Source organism: Zea mays, chromosome 6, assembly GCF_902167145.1.
Source record: "Zea mays cultivar B73 chromosome 6, Zm-B73-REFERENCE-NAM-5.0, whole genome shotgun sequence".
NCBI classification, from domain to species: domain Eukaryota; kingdom Viridiplantae; phylum Streptophyta; class Magnoliopsida; order Poales; family Poaceae; genus Zea; species Zea mays.
This window is the reverse complement of record NC_050101.1, coordinates 119,306,140-119,321,086: the sequence shown is the minus strand read 5'-3', so window position 1 is coordinate 119,321,086 and position 14,947 is coordinate 119,306,140.

Sequence of the window (14,947 nt, the reverse complement as noted above, 5' to 3'; positions counted from 1 at the left end):
GTGCTACATTCTGGTAAAGAAAGGTAGAAATTCTAAGTTTGCTCCCAAAGCAGTAGAAGGGTTTTTGTTAGGTTATGACTCAAATACAAAGGCGTATAGAGTCTTCAACAAATCATCGGGTTTGGTTGAAGTCTCTAGCGACGTTGTATTTGATGAGACTAATGGCTCTCCAAGAGAGCAAGTTGTTGATCTTGATGATGTAGATGAAGAAGATGTTTCGACGGCCGCTATACGAACCATGGCGATTGGAGAAGTTCGGCCACAGGAACAAGATGAACGAGATCAACCTTCTTCCTCAACTATGGTGCATCCCCCAACTCAAGACGATGAACAGGTTCATCAACAGGAGGCGTGTGATCAAGGGGGAGCACAAGATGATCATGTGATGGAGGAAGAAGCGGAACCGGCACCTCCAACCCAAGTTCGAGCGATGATACAAAGGGATCATCCCGTCGACCAAATTCTGGGTGACATTAGCAAGGGAGTAACTACTCGGTCTCGATTAGTTAATTTTTGTGAACATTACTCCTTTGTCTCTTCTATTGAGCCTTTCAGGGTAGAGGAGGCCTTGCTAGATCCGGATTGGGTGTCGGTCATGCAGGAGGAACTTAACAACTTCAAGCAATGAAGTCTGGACGCTGGTGCCTCGTCCCAAGCAAAATGTTGTGGGAACCAAGTGGGTGTTCTGCAACAAACAAGATGAGCACGGGGTGGTGACAAGGAACAAGGCTCGACTTGTGGCAAAAGGTTATGCCCAAGTCGCAGGTTTGGACTTTGAGGAGACTTTTGCTCCTGTGGCTAGGCTAGAATCAATTCGTATCTTGCTAGCATATGCCGCTCATCATTCTTTCAGGTTGTACCAAATGGATGTGAAGAGCGCCTTCCTCAACGGGCCAATCAAGGAGGAGGTGTACGTAGAGCAACCCCCTGGCTTCGAGGATGAACGGTACCCCGACCACGTGTGTAAGCTCTCTAAGGCGCTCTATGGACTTAAGCAAGCCCCAAGAGCATGGTATGAATGCCTTAGAGACTTTCTAATTGTTAATGCTTTCAAGGTTGGGAAAGCCGATCCAACTCTTTTTACAAAGACATGTGATGGTGATTTGTTTGTGTGCCAAATTTATGTCGATGACATAATATTTGGTTCTACTAACCAAAAGTCTTGTGAAGAGTTTAGCAGGGTGATGACGCAGAAATTCGAGATGTCAATGATGGGCGAGTTGAACTACTTCCTTGGGTTCCAAGTGAAGCAACTCAAGGACGGCACCTTCATCTCCCAAACGAAGTACACGCAAGATCTGCTAAAGCGGTTTGGGATGAAGGACGCCAAGCCCGCAAAGACTCCGATGGGAACCGACGGACACACCGACCTCAACAAAGGAGGTAAGTCCGTTGATCAAAAAGCATACCGGTCAATGATAGGGTCTTTACTTTACTTATGTGCTAGTAGACCGGATATTATGCTTAGCGTATGCATGTGTGCTAGATTTCAATCCGATCCTAAGGAGTGTCACTTAGTGGCGGTGAAGCGAATTCTTAGATATTTGGTTGCTACGCCTTGCTTCGGGCTCTGGTATCCAAAGGGGTCTACCTTTGACTTGGTTGGATACTCAGATTCCGACTATGCTGGATGTAAGGTCGATAGGAAGAGTACATCGGGGACGTGCCAATTCTTAGGAAGGTCCCTGGTGTCATGGAACTCTAAGAAACAAACCTCCGTTGCCCTATCCACCGCTGAGGCCGAGTATGTTGCCGCAGGACAGTGTTGCGCGCAACTACTTTGGATGAGGCAAACCCTCAGGGATTTTGGCTACAATCTGAGCAAAGTCCCACTCCTATGTGATAATGAGAGTGCTATCCGCATGGCGGAAAATCCTGTTGAGCACAGCCGCACAAAGCACATAGACATCCGGCATCACTTTTTGAGAGACCACCAGCAAAAGGGAGATATCGAAGTGTTTCATGTTAGCACCGAGAACCAGCTAGCCGATATCTTTACCAAGCCTCTAGATGAGAAGACCTTTTGCAGGCTGCGTAGTGAGCTAAATGTCTTAGATTCGCGGAACTTGGATTGAATTGTAGCATACATGTATTTATGCCTTTGATCATGTTCATTATGCATTTTGTTGCTTATTGTGGTGCTCAAGTTGTACAAACACTCCCTGGACCTCACAAGTCCGTTGCAAAGTGGTGCACATGTTTAGGGGGAGATATGTTACAACTTGACCCTTTGAAGACTAACCATGTGTTTGAGTTTGATGATTTAGTCTCGAAGATGGATTGAAAGGGAAAAAGGTGGACTTGGACCATGAAAGACTTCCACTGCACTCCGATGAGAGGGTAACTTATTCCAAGTTCATCTCACGTACTCTTATTGCCTTTGTATTCTTATTGAAGATTTTGGTGAGGCAATGGGGTTAAAGGGCCAAAGTTGATCCCGTTTTGGTGCTTGATGCCAAAGGGGGAGAAAATAAAGGCCAAAGCAATAAATGGATCAGCTACCACTTGAGAGATTTGAAAATAGTAGAGTAGAGTTTTTGGTTTGTCAAAACTCCTTTGTTGTCTCTTTTGTCAAAAGTTGGCTTCTTGTGGGGAGAAGTAGTGATTATAAAAAAAAGGGGGAGTTTTTGAAATCTTTGATCAATCTCTTTTGGAATGACTCTCTTTATGCTTCAACATGTGTGTTTGACTTAGAGATAGAGATTTGAGTTTAATTTGCAAAAACAAACCAAGTGGTGGCAAAGAATGATCCATATATGCCAAAATTGAATAGAACTCAAATTCATTTTTATTTGAAGTGATTTTGCACTTGTTCTAGTTGCTTTATATGGTGTTGGCATAAATCACCAAAAAGGGGGAGATTGAAAGGGAAATGTGCCCTTGGGCCATTTCTAAGTATTTTGGTGATTAAGTGCAAACACAAGTGCTTAAATGTAAATCTATGCCCATGGATGGACAAGTTGCAAATCACGAGTAAAGGTATGTTTCTAAGCGTTAGTACATTGGTTTTGTGTACTAATATACTTGTCTAAGTGGTAGAAACAGAAAGAAGAAAGAAGAGAAGAGTTGGCTGTGTACAGCCAAATGGCTGTTTCGGTCTGGGGCACCGGACTGTCCGGTGGTGCACCGGACAGTGTCCGGTGCGCCAGGCTGCCTCGGGCGAAGTGGCCACTCTCGGGAATTTGCCGACGGCGTACGGCTAAAATTCACCGGACTGTCCGGTGTGCACCGGACTGTCCGGTGAGCCAACGGTCGGCCGAGCCAACGGTCGGCAGCGGAATCTGCGCGTGACACGTGGTCTGGCCAACGGTCGGAAGGAGGCACCGGACTGTCCGGTGTGCACCGGACATGTCCGGTGCGCCAGATCTGCAACGGTCTGCAACGGTCAACTGCGCTGTCTAAGGAAGGAAATCGGGCACCGGACAGTGTCCGGTGTGCACCGGACTGTCCGGTGCGCCCGACGAAAGAAGGCAAGGATGGCCTTCCAGATTTGTTCTCAACGGCTCCTAGCTGCCTTGGGGCTATAAAAGGGACCCCTAGGCGCATGGAGGAGTACACCAAGCATTCCTACAACATTCCTAAGCACCAAGACATCGATCTCGCGCATTCGTTTCATTGTGATAGCATATAGAGCTCTTGTGGAGTTGTGAACTCTTTGAGTTGTGTTGCGAGCTCTTGTTGCTACTTGTGTGCGTGTTGTTGCTCTGATCTTTTGAAGTCTTGTGTGCGTTGCTCATTCCCCCCTTGCTCAGTGTTTCTTTGTGAACTTCAATTGTAAGGGCGAGAGGCTCCAAGTTGTGGAGATTCCTCGCAAGCGGGATTGAGAAAAAGCAAGCAAAACACCGTGGTATTCAAGTGGGTCTTTGGACCGCTTGAGAGGGGTTGATTGCAACCCTCGTCCGTTGGGACGCCACAACGTGGAGTAGGCAAGCGTTGGTCTTGGCCGAACCACGGGATAATTCAGTGTGTCATCTCTGTGATTGATCTCTTGTGGTATTGCGGTGTTGAGACTCCTTTATAGCCACTTGGCAACTATTGTGCTAACACTTAACAAGTTTTTGTGACTATAAGTTTAAGTTTCACAGGATCACCTATTCACCCCCCCCTCTAGGTGCTCTCAGATTCTACCCGAGGCCTCTCGGCACTGGATGATCTCCCCCAGGGGGAAGGATGACACCACAGTTACCGGGTGAGACTCGAAGTAGTGTCGCAACTTCCGCCGCGTCAGGATCACCGCGTACAGCAGCTTCTGAACTTGTGGGTAGCGGATTTTGGTCTCGGACAGTACCTCGCTGATGAAGTAGACCGGCCTCTGGACGGACAATGTATGCCCCTCTTCTCGTCTCTCAACCACAATCGCGGCGCTAACCACCTGAGTGGTCACGGCGACATAGATCAAGAGGGCTTCTCCAGCAGCGGGGGGCACCAAGAGGGGCGCATTTGTGAGGAGCGCCTTCAGGTTCCCGAGGGCTTCCTCGGCCTCAGGGGTCCAAGTGAAGCACTCGACCTTCCTTAAGAGGTAGTACAGAGGCAGGCCTCTTTTGCCGAGGCGTGAGATGAAGCGGCTCAGAGCCGCAAGACATCCCATGACTCTCTGTACGCCTTTCAAGTCCTTGATGGGCCACATGCTGGTGATGGCTGCGATCTTCTCCGGGTTGGCTTCGATGCCCCGCTCGGAGACGATGAACCCCAAGAGCATGCCTCGGGGTACCCCGAAGACACACTTTTCGGGATTGAGCTTCACGCCTTTCGCCTTGAGACATCGGAATGTCACTTCAAGGTCGGAAAGGAGGTCGGAGGCTTTCCTCGTCTTGACTACGATGTCATCGACGCAGGCCTCGACCGTCCGGCCTATGTGTTCGCCGAACACATGGTTCATGCACCGCTGGTACGTCGCACCCGCATTCCTCAAGCCGAACGGCATGGTGACATAGCAGTACATGCCGAAGGGCATGATGAAAGAAGTCGCGAGCTGGTCGGACTCCTTCATCCTGATTTGGTGATACCCTCTTTGATGAACCCTGCCGCCATTAGCTTGTGGATCTCCTCGCCTATGGCTCTGCGCTTTTCTTTGTCGAATCGGCGCAGAGGCTGCTTGACGCGTCGGGCTCCGGCTCGGATATCCAGCGAGTGCTCGGCGACATCCCTCGGTATGCCGGGCATGTCCGAGGGACTCCACGCGAAAACATTGGTGTTTGCGCGGAGAAAGTCGACGAGCACTGCTTCCTATTTGGGGTCGAGCTCGGAGCCGATCCGGATCTGCTTGGAGGCGTCGCTGCTGGGGTCGAGGGGGACGGATTTTACCGTCTCCGTTGGCTTGAAGTTGCCGGCGTGGCGCTTCACGTCTGGCACCTCCTTAGAGAGGCTCTCCAGGTCGGCGATGAGGGCCTCGGATTCGGCGAGGGCCTCGGCGTACTCCACGCACTCGACGTCGCATTCGAACGCGTGTCGGTACGTGGGGTCGACGGTGATGACCCCGTTGGGGCCCGACATTTTGAGCTTGAGGTAGGTGTAGTTGGGGACGACCATGAACTTCGCGTAGCATGGCCTCCCCAGTACTGCGTGGTAGGTTCCTCGGAACCAGACCACCTCGAACGTGAGGGTCTCCCTTCGGAAGTTGGAGGGTGCTCCGAAGCAGACGGGAAGGTCGAGTTGTCCGAGGGGCTGGACGCGCTTCCCGGGGATGATCCCATGGAAAGGCACAGCGCCTGCCTGGACCGAGGACAGATCAACACGCAGGAGCCCGAGGGTCTCGGCGTAGATGATGTTGTGGCTGCTGCCTCCGTCCATGAGGACCTTGGTGAGTCTGACGTCACCGATGATGGGGTCGACAACGAGCGGGTATTTCCCCGGGCTTGGCACGTGGTCGGGGTGGTCGGCTTGGTCGAAGGTGATGGGCTTGTCGAACTAGTCTAGGTAGACTGGCGCCGCCACCTTCACCAAACAGACCTCCTGACGCTCTTGCTTGCGGTGCCGAGCCAAGGCGTTTGCCGATTGCCCACCGTAGATCATGAAGCAGTCGTGGACCTCGGGGAACTCTCCTGCCTGGTGATCCTCCTCCTTGTCGTCGTCACGAGCCTTGCCACCCTCCGCGGGTGGCCCGGCCCTATGGAAGTGACGCCGAAGCATAGCGCACTCCTCAAGGGTGTGCTTGATGGGCCCCTGATGATAGGGGCACGGCTCCTCGAGCATCTTGTCGAAGAGGTTGGCACCTCCGGGGGTTTCCGAGGGTTCTTGTACTCGGCGGCGGCGACAAGGTCCGCGTCGGCGGCGTCGCGTTTCGCTTGCGACTTCTTCTTGCCCTTCTTCTTGGCGCCGCGCTGAGTTGACGCCTCGGGGGCATCTTCCGGTGGGCGGCCCTGGGGCTGCTTGTCCTTCCGGAAGATAGCCTCAACCGCCTCCTGTCTAGAGGCGAACTTGGTGGCGATGTCCATCAGCTCGCTCGCCCTGGTGGGGGTCTTGCGACCCAGCTTTCTCACTAGGTCGCGACAGGTGGTGCCGGCGAGGAACGCGCCGATGACATCCGAATCAGTGATGTTGGGCAGCTCGGTGCGCTACTTCGAGAATCGCCGGATGTAGTCCCGGAGAGACTCTCCCGGCTGCTTCCGGCAGCTTCGGAGGTCCCAGGAGTTCCTAGGGCGCACGTATGTGCCCTGAAAATTGCCAGCGAAGGCTTGGACCAGGTCGTCCCAGTTGGAGATCTGCCCCGGAGGCAGGTGCTCCAACCAGGCGCGAGCGGTGTCGGAGAGGAACAGGGGGAGGTTGCGGATGATGAGGTTGTCATCGTCCGTTCCACCCAGTTGGCAGGCCAGCCGGTAGTCTGCGAGCCACAGTTCCGGTCTCGTCTCCCCCGAGTACTTTGTGATAGTAGTCGGGGTTTGGAACCGGGTCGGGAACGGCGCTCGTCGTATGGCGCGGCTGAAAGCTTGCGGACCGGGTGGTTCGGGCGAGGGACTCCGATCCTCCCCGCTGTCGTAGCGTCCCCCACGCCTGGGGTGGTAGCCTCGGCGCACCCTCTCGTCGAGGTGGGCCCGACGGTCGCGGTGATGGTGCTCGTTGCCGAGGCGACCCGAGGCCGCAGGCGCTGTGTTGCGCGTGCGCCCGGTGTGGACCGAGGCTTCCCGCATGAATCGGGAAGTCGCGACGCGATGTTTCGAGGGGTACCCCTGCCTTTGGGAGGCGGAGCTTTCGGCCCGTCGGACCGTGGCGCCCTCCAGGAGATTCTTGAGCTCTCCCTGGATTCGCCGCCCCTCGGTGGTTGATGGCTCCGGCATCGCGCGGAAAAGCATTGCCACTGCAGCCAGGTTCTTGTCGACCCCACTGGAAGCGGGTGGCGGCCTTACCTTGACATCGTCGGCGATGCGGTGCTGGATACCCTGGGGTAGATGATGCATTTCTCCGGCCGAAGGTTGGCCCGCCCATTCCTACCCGACGTCCCGGCGGATCGGCTCAAGTGCTCCTGCTCCCTCGTCGAGCCTGGCCGGCACCCCGCGGATTTGCTCGAGCTGTGGGTCATGACCCCCCGCCGGAACGGGGACCACAGCTAGCTCCCGTAGGATGTCAACGCGAGGCACAGGCCTAGGGAGATCACCGTTCTCCGGCATACCAAGATGGTTGCCTTCGGATGGACCCCCTAGATCGACGTGGAAACATTCACGACTTGGGCCGCAGTCCTTGTCGCCGAGGCGGCGGCTACCGTCGGAACAGTCGAAAAGGCAGTAGTCGCATGCGGTCATGAAGTCCCGCATGGCACTGGGGTTACCAAGTCCGGAGAAGTCCCAACAGAAGTCGGGCTCGTCATCTTCCTCGGACCCCGAGGGCCCGTAGGTCGAGACGTCCGTCAGCCGGTCCCAGGGTGACCGCATACGATACCCCAGAGGGTTCGGACTCGCCTCTACGAGAGCGTCCGCCAAAGCGAAGCCGCTTGGCGGGTCGAGGCTGAATCCAAGAGGCGTGAGATGGGAATCGGTCGGTACCTCTTGGTCGATGGGCGGTGATGAAGTCGCGTCAGGGACTGACTGCACCGTCGTCTCAGGTACGAGGGTGACGCCCAGCAAGCCTTTCGCGAGCGTGCTGGCGTCGTTCGTTTGCTTGGAATTGGCGTGTTGCGGGGAGACGGCGCTCGTCTTCATCTCAAATGCGAGGTCGATGCCCGACGCGCCCCCCGTTGGGGCGCCGGCGCCGTCGACTTCCTCGATAGCCGACGAGGTGCCGCCTCCTGCTTGGCCTTGGTTGCCCCGCCTCCTCCTCCGTCAGCGGGGGAGAGGGCGGGGCGAGCTCGAATGTTGTTCTTCCACCACGCGGGGAAGACGTCGTCGATTCTGCCGCCGGCGGGCGGGCTATCGGCCGCCATTGTCGCTGTCGCACGGCGGGGGAAGGAGTATCATGTCATAGCTGCCGTCGAGTGACATGAACTCAAGACTCCCGAAACGGAGCACCGTCCCGTGCTGGAAAGGTTGCTAGAGACTGCCCATCTGGAGCTTGACGGGAAGCTGTTCGTCAACACGCAGCAGGCCCCTACCTGGCGCGCCAAGTGTCGGCGTTTCGAGACCGGGGGGGTCCCTGGACCGACGAGTGAAATGTCGCCACGTGCCCCAGCCCAGATGGATCGGCGCGAGACGGAGCGCGAAGGGGGGAAAAGGCAGCCGGAGAGAGGGAGGTGGAAATCCCGCGGCCTTCGTGTTTGTCCCGCGCCAGGTCGGGTGCGCTTGCAGTAGGGGGTTACAAGCGTCCACGCGGGAGAGGGAGCGAGCGGCCTCACGCGAGCGCCTGTCCCGTCCTCTTCCCCGTGCGGCCAACCTTCTGTAAGAGGGCCCTGGTCCTTCCTTTTATAGGTGCAAGGAGAGGATCCAGGTGTACAATGGGGGTGTAGCAGAGTGCTAACGTGTCTAGCGGAGGAGAGCTAGCGCCCTAAGTACATGCCATCGTGGCAGCCGGAGAGGTTTTGGCACCCAGTTCGTGTGGTGTCGTGGCCGTCGGAGGAGCGCTGGAGCCTAGCGGAAGGACAGCTGTCGGGGCTGTTGAGTCCTTGCTGACATCCTCTTGCTTCCGTAAGGGGGCTGAGAGCCGTCGTTGTCATAGAGCGTGCGGGGTGCCATCATTACTTGTCTGGCGGAGCGAGCCAGATGGGACGCCGGTCTTGTTCCCCGTAGCCTGAGTCAGCTTGGGGTAGGGTAATGATGGCACCTCTTGTTGACGTGGTCGGTCCGCGCCCTAGGTTGGGCGATGTGGAGGCTCCTCCGAGGTCGAGGTCGAGTCTGTCTTCCGTGGCCGAGGTCGAGTCCGAGCCCCTGGGTCGGGCGAGGCGGAGACCGTCGGCTGAAGCCAGGGCTGAGTCCGAGCCCTGGGGTCGGGCGAAGCGGAGTTCGTCGTCTTCCGGGGCAGAGCCCGAGTCCGAGCCCTGGGGTCGGGCGGATCGGAGTTCGCCGTCTTCCGGGGCTGAGCCCAAGTCCGAGCCCTGGGGTCGGGCGGATCGGAGTTCGCCGTCTTCCGGGGCTGAGCCCAAGTCCGAGCCCTGGGTCGGGCGGAGCGGAGTTCGCCGTCTTCCGGGGCTGAGCCCAAGTCTGAGCCCTGGGTCGGGCGGAGCGGAGTTCGCCGTCTTCCGGGGCTGAGCCCGAGTCCGAGCCCTAGGTCGGGCGGAGCGGAGTTCGCCGTCTTCCGGGGCTGAGCCCGAGTCCGTGCCCTGGGTCGGGCGGAGCGGAGTTTGCTATGGTGCCTGAGGCCGGGCCTGACTGTCTGTCAGCCTCACTTTGTCGAGCGGCACAGCAGTCGGAGCAGCGCAGGCGGCACTGTCCTTCTGTCAGGCCGGTCAGTGGAGCGGCGAAGTGACTGCGGTCACTTCGGCTCTGTCGACTGGAGGACGTGCACCAGGATAAAGGTGTCAGGCCACCTTTGCATTAATTGCCCCTGTGATTTGGTCGGTTGGCATGGCGATTTGGCCAGGGTTGCTTCTTGGCGAAGACTGGGCCTCGGGCGAGCCGGAAGTATGTTCGTCGCTGGAGGGGAGCCTCGGGCGAGACGTAGATCCTCCGGGGTCGGCTGCCCTTGCCCGAGGCTGGGCTCGGGCGAGGCGTGATCGAGTCCCTCGAATGGACTGATCCCTGACTTAGTCGCACCCATCAGGCCTTTGCAGCTTTGTGCTGATGGGGGTTACCAGCTGAGAATTAGGAGCCTTGAGGGTACCCCTAATTATGGTCCCCGACAATTGTAGTCGACAGTAAAGGGCATAAATGTAATTTTACACAGGCTGTGCCCTGTACCTATAAATAGGTGAACAGTACCCCTGTACTGTTCACGCAATCTTGTAATCGCTGACGCATTACGCTGGAATTATTGCTTTCTGCCAAGGCGAAGGTATAAAATATACCTAAATATTATGTTTTAATATTTAGGTTCATATAATAAAATATGTGAATAATACTATCTATTTTTGGTACATCTTTCTTTAATGTTTTATATTTTATATTTCATTTTACATTGTTTTATAAGTCTAATCACGAAGGTGTGACCTTCGTGACATTTTGCTCATGGCCTTCGTCTGAAGTTCATTAAATCCGTGGGGAGATAATGCTTCAGCGGACGAAGGGCATTAATATTTAACATTTTATGTTGCCTTGTTCTTAACTCATAGCATTTGAGAACAAGTCCCCAACATTGGCGCCCACCTCCGGTGAACTCACTTCCACTTTCTGAGCTGATGGCTTCGTTCAACAACCAAGCTGGAGCTGCTTCGGCTACGAAGCTCGTACTCCCGATAACAGGCGGTTCATGCTCAGAGTCGGCCAACAAGAAGCAGAAGGAGTCACAGAGAAGGGTGCAGCATGTCAGGGTGCAAGGACCCTTCATCAAGTCAAGATGGTCCCACATCCCAATTACCTTCTCCCAAGAGGACCTTCAGCTCAAGGATTACCCTCACAATGATGCTATGGTTATTTCTTGTGTTATCAAAGGGTTTTTGGTCCACAATGTTCTGGTTGATACAGGCAGTGCAGTGGATATTATGTTTGCTGAGGCCTTCAGACAGATGCAAGAGCCAGAGGATAAGATTCATGATGCTACACACCCTCTTTGTGGCTTCGGAGGAAGGCAGATTGTAGCGCTCGACAAGATCACGATGCCAGTGACCTTCGGATATGTCAACAATACAAGGACTGAGCAAGTTGTGTTTGATATTGTCGACATGGAGTACCCCTACAATGCAATCATTGGTCGTGGGACACTCAATGCTTTTGAAGCAATTCTTCATCCAGCATATCTTTGCATGAAGATACCTTCGGATCAAGGGCCTATTGCTATTCATGGTAGTCAGGAAGCTGCCAGAAAGGCCGAAGGAAACTGGACAGATTTAAAAGCAATCCATAATATAGATGGAGCTGAAGCTTGTGAGTAATACAAGTACAGAAGGGAGAAGGTTGTTGCGGCCGATCAGCCGAAGCTCATGCTCTTATGTGAAGATATAGCAGAGCAGAAGGTGCTGCTGGGATCTCAATTATCTGAGGAGCAGGAGAAAACTCTAATAAGGTTTTTGTTCAACAACAAAGATGTCTTCGCATGGTCAGCCAACGATCTCTGTGGTGTCAACAGGGATGTCATTGAGCACTCGCTCAATGTTGATCCATCCTTCAGACCCAGAAAGCAGAGGCTTCGGAAAATGTATGATGACAAAGCCGAAGGTGCTCGAACGAAGTGAAAAGACTTCTTAGTGCTGGCGTCATTAGAGAAGTAAAGTACCCAGAATGGTTAGCCAACACTGTTATGGTGAAGAAGGCCAATGGTAAATGGAGAATGTGCATTGATTTTACTGATCTCAATAAGGCATGTTCGAAGGATGAGTTTCCGTTACCAAGAATAGATTCTCTAGTAGATGCAGTAGCTTCGTCAGAGCTCATGAGTCTACTAGACTGTTATTCAGGCTACCATCAAATCTGGATGAAAAAGCAAGATGAGCCAAAAACCAGCTTCATAACCCCCAGTGGTACATATTGTTATCTTCGGATGCCTGAGGGGCTCAAGAATGCTGGAGGAAGCTTCAGCAGAATGACAACGAAAGTCCTTCATTCTCAGATAGGCATAAATGTGCTAACATATGTTGATGATATCATAGTAAAAAGCACGAAGCAAGAAAATCACATTGCTGATCTGCAGGAAACATTTGCTAACTTTAGGCAAGTTGGCCTGAAGTTGAATCCAGAAAAATGTGTCTTCAGAGTAAAGAAGGGCAAATTCCTTGGTTGTCTAGTTTCAACAAAAGGGATCGAAGCTAATCTAAACAAAATTGAAGCCATTCTTCGGATGGAGCCGCCAAGCACAAAGAAGGGGGCTCAACAGCTGACAGGAAGATTGGCATCTTTGAATCGATTTATATCCAGATCAGCAGAGAGAAATTTACCATTCTTTCAAGTGCTGAAGTCGGCCGAAGTCTTTTAATGGGGATCAGCTCAGCAGAAAGCCTTCGAAGAGCTAAAACAGTATCTGATAGATCTAACGACGCTAACTCCACCAGCGCCAGGGGCTCCTCTGCTGCTGTATGTGGAAGCTTCGCACTCTGCAGTAAGTGCGGCGCTTGTCCAGGAGAAGCTTGAAGGACAAACTAAAAAGCAAGCCCCAGTATACTTTGTCTCCGAAATTCTCAGTTTATCAAAGAAAAACTATACAGAATTGGAGAAGGTGCTATATGCTGTCTTAATGGCCTTCAGGAAGCTTCGACACTAATTTCAAGCATATCATATAATTGTTCCTTCATCACAGCCTTTGAAGGATATTATGAGGAACAGAGAAGCTACTGGAAGGATTGGAAAGTGGGCTGCGAAACTCAACGAATTCAGCATTGATTATGTGCATAGATCCTCGATTCAGTCTCAGGCGTTAGCAGACTTTATCGCTGACTGGACGCCAGGGGCTCAGGAAGAAGAAGCAAGTAAAGATGCTGAAGCTTGGACAGTGTTCTGCGACGGTTCCTGGGGAACCTTCGGGGCAGGTGCAGCCGCTGTTTTAGTTGCACCTTCCAAAGTTAGAACATGCTATGCAGTGAAACTTGATTTCAGCTGCACAAATAATATTGCTGAATACGAAGCTTTGCTTTTGGGGCTTCGAAAGTTAAAGACAATGGGGATAAGAAGGGCGGTTCTCAAAACCGATTCCCAAGTTATTTCTGGTCATGTTGACAAGAGTTGTAAAGCAAGAGATCCGAAGCTCGAGAAATATTTGGATACAGTTCGAAGGCTTGAAGCTTCTTTCGAAGGGTTTTCTGTCAAGAATATTCCACGAGGAGAAAATGAGCACGCTGATCTGCTAGCCAAGTCAGCGGCACAGGGGCTGCCTTTACCTTCGGAAGTATTCTTTGAGACAATAAAAGCACCTTCGGTGGAACTTCTTGAAAGAGCAGTGCTCAATATATCTCCTGTTCATAGTGAAGATTGGAGAACCGAGATTATATCTTTTCTCCAGGGCAACTGCCTTTCAGATGATGAAGCTTATAAAAAGAGAATAGAGGCAAGAGCCCAACCATATGTAATAATAGAAGGGGAGTTATACAAACATGGAGTTTGTTCTCCATTGCTCAAATGTTTATCCAGAGCTAAAGGTATAGAATTGATGAAGGAAATACACGCAGGCCTGTGTGGATCTCACATCGGATCTAGGCCCTTGCTGGGAAAAGTTTTTCGTCAATGATTTTATTGGCCGAAGGCAGCTTCGGATGCAGCAGAATTAGTCCAAAAATGCGAAGACTGTCAAAAATGTGCAAGAGATCAAAAACAGCCTTCGTCTCTGACTCAGTTAATACAGCCCACTTGGCCATTGCAAAGGTGGGGCCTTGATTTGCTAGGCCCACTTCCACCAGCACAAGGAAATTTAAAATATGTTGTGGTGGCAGTAGAGTATTTTTCTAAGTGGATTGAGGCGAAGCCTTTAGCCACAATAACTTCGGTCACCGTTCAAAAAAATTTCTGGCAAAATATTGTTTGTCGCTTTGGAGTGCCAAAAGCTATTACTGTGGACAACGGAAATGTCGAAGCTTTCAAAGAGTTTTGTGAACAAATTGGCACGAAGATTCATTTTGCATCGATTAGACATCCGGAGTCAAATGGACTTGTCGAAAGAGCTAATGGCATTATAATGACACGAATAATGAAGTTAATCTTCAATCAGCCCAGGGGAAAGTGGCCAGATGAATTAATCAAAGTGGTGTGGAGCCACAACACAACAATGTCAAGGTCAACAGGCTTTACACCATTCAAATTGTTGTTTGGTGACGAAGCAATAACCTTAGAAGAAGCTAAAGCTAGATCAATAAGAACAGTGGCTTCGGCAGAGGACGAAGCTGATTATTCTGTGGCAAAAGATGCTATAGAAGGGATCCGGCTTTAGGTTGTGGAGAATATCAATAAATATCAAGCTGAAACAATAAAATGGCGTGACAGAAAGGTTCGGTTAAAAAATATCAAGCCAGGGCACTTGGTACATCGGAGAGTTGCCAACCCAGATACAGTAGACAAGCTACAGTTAAAGTGGGAGGGACCTTTTCTGGTAGTATCTTCGTCAAGACCCGGTTCTTCCAAATTAAAGGATATGGACGGCAACGACATTCCTAGATCTTGGAATGCGGATGAGCTTCACCGATATTATGTGTAGCTTGATGTAATCTTTTTTATTTTTTCCTATGGCACCCTTTTCCTTTCTAAACGGGGAGAAAGGTTTTTAATGGGGCCATAGCATGTAATTTCTCTTTTTCTTATTTCAGCTCTACAAGAGCAATATCCCCCAAAAAATGTAAATGTAAAAGCTGAGCATGCACCATCGAGTGCAAAGAGAAAAGAAAAAACAGGGAGAAGCTCAAAAGACATCCCTAAGGGGATGCAGAGCACGACGAAGCTACAAAAAGTCGTTCCTAAGGGAGCGCAGCGTAAGTTTTCTGCTCAAAAGTCGTTCCTAAGGGAATGCAGAGCTT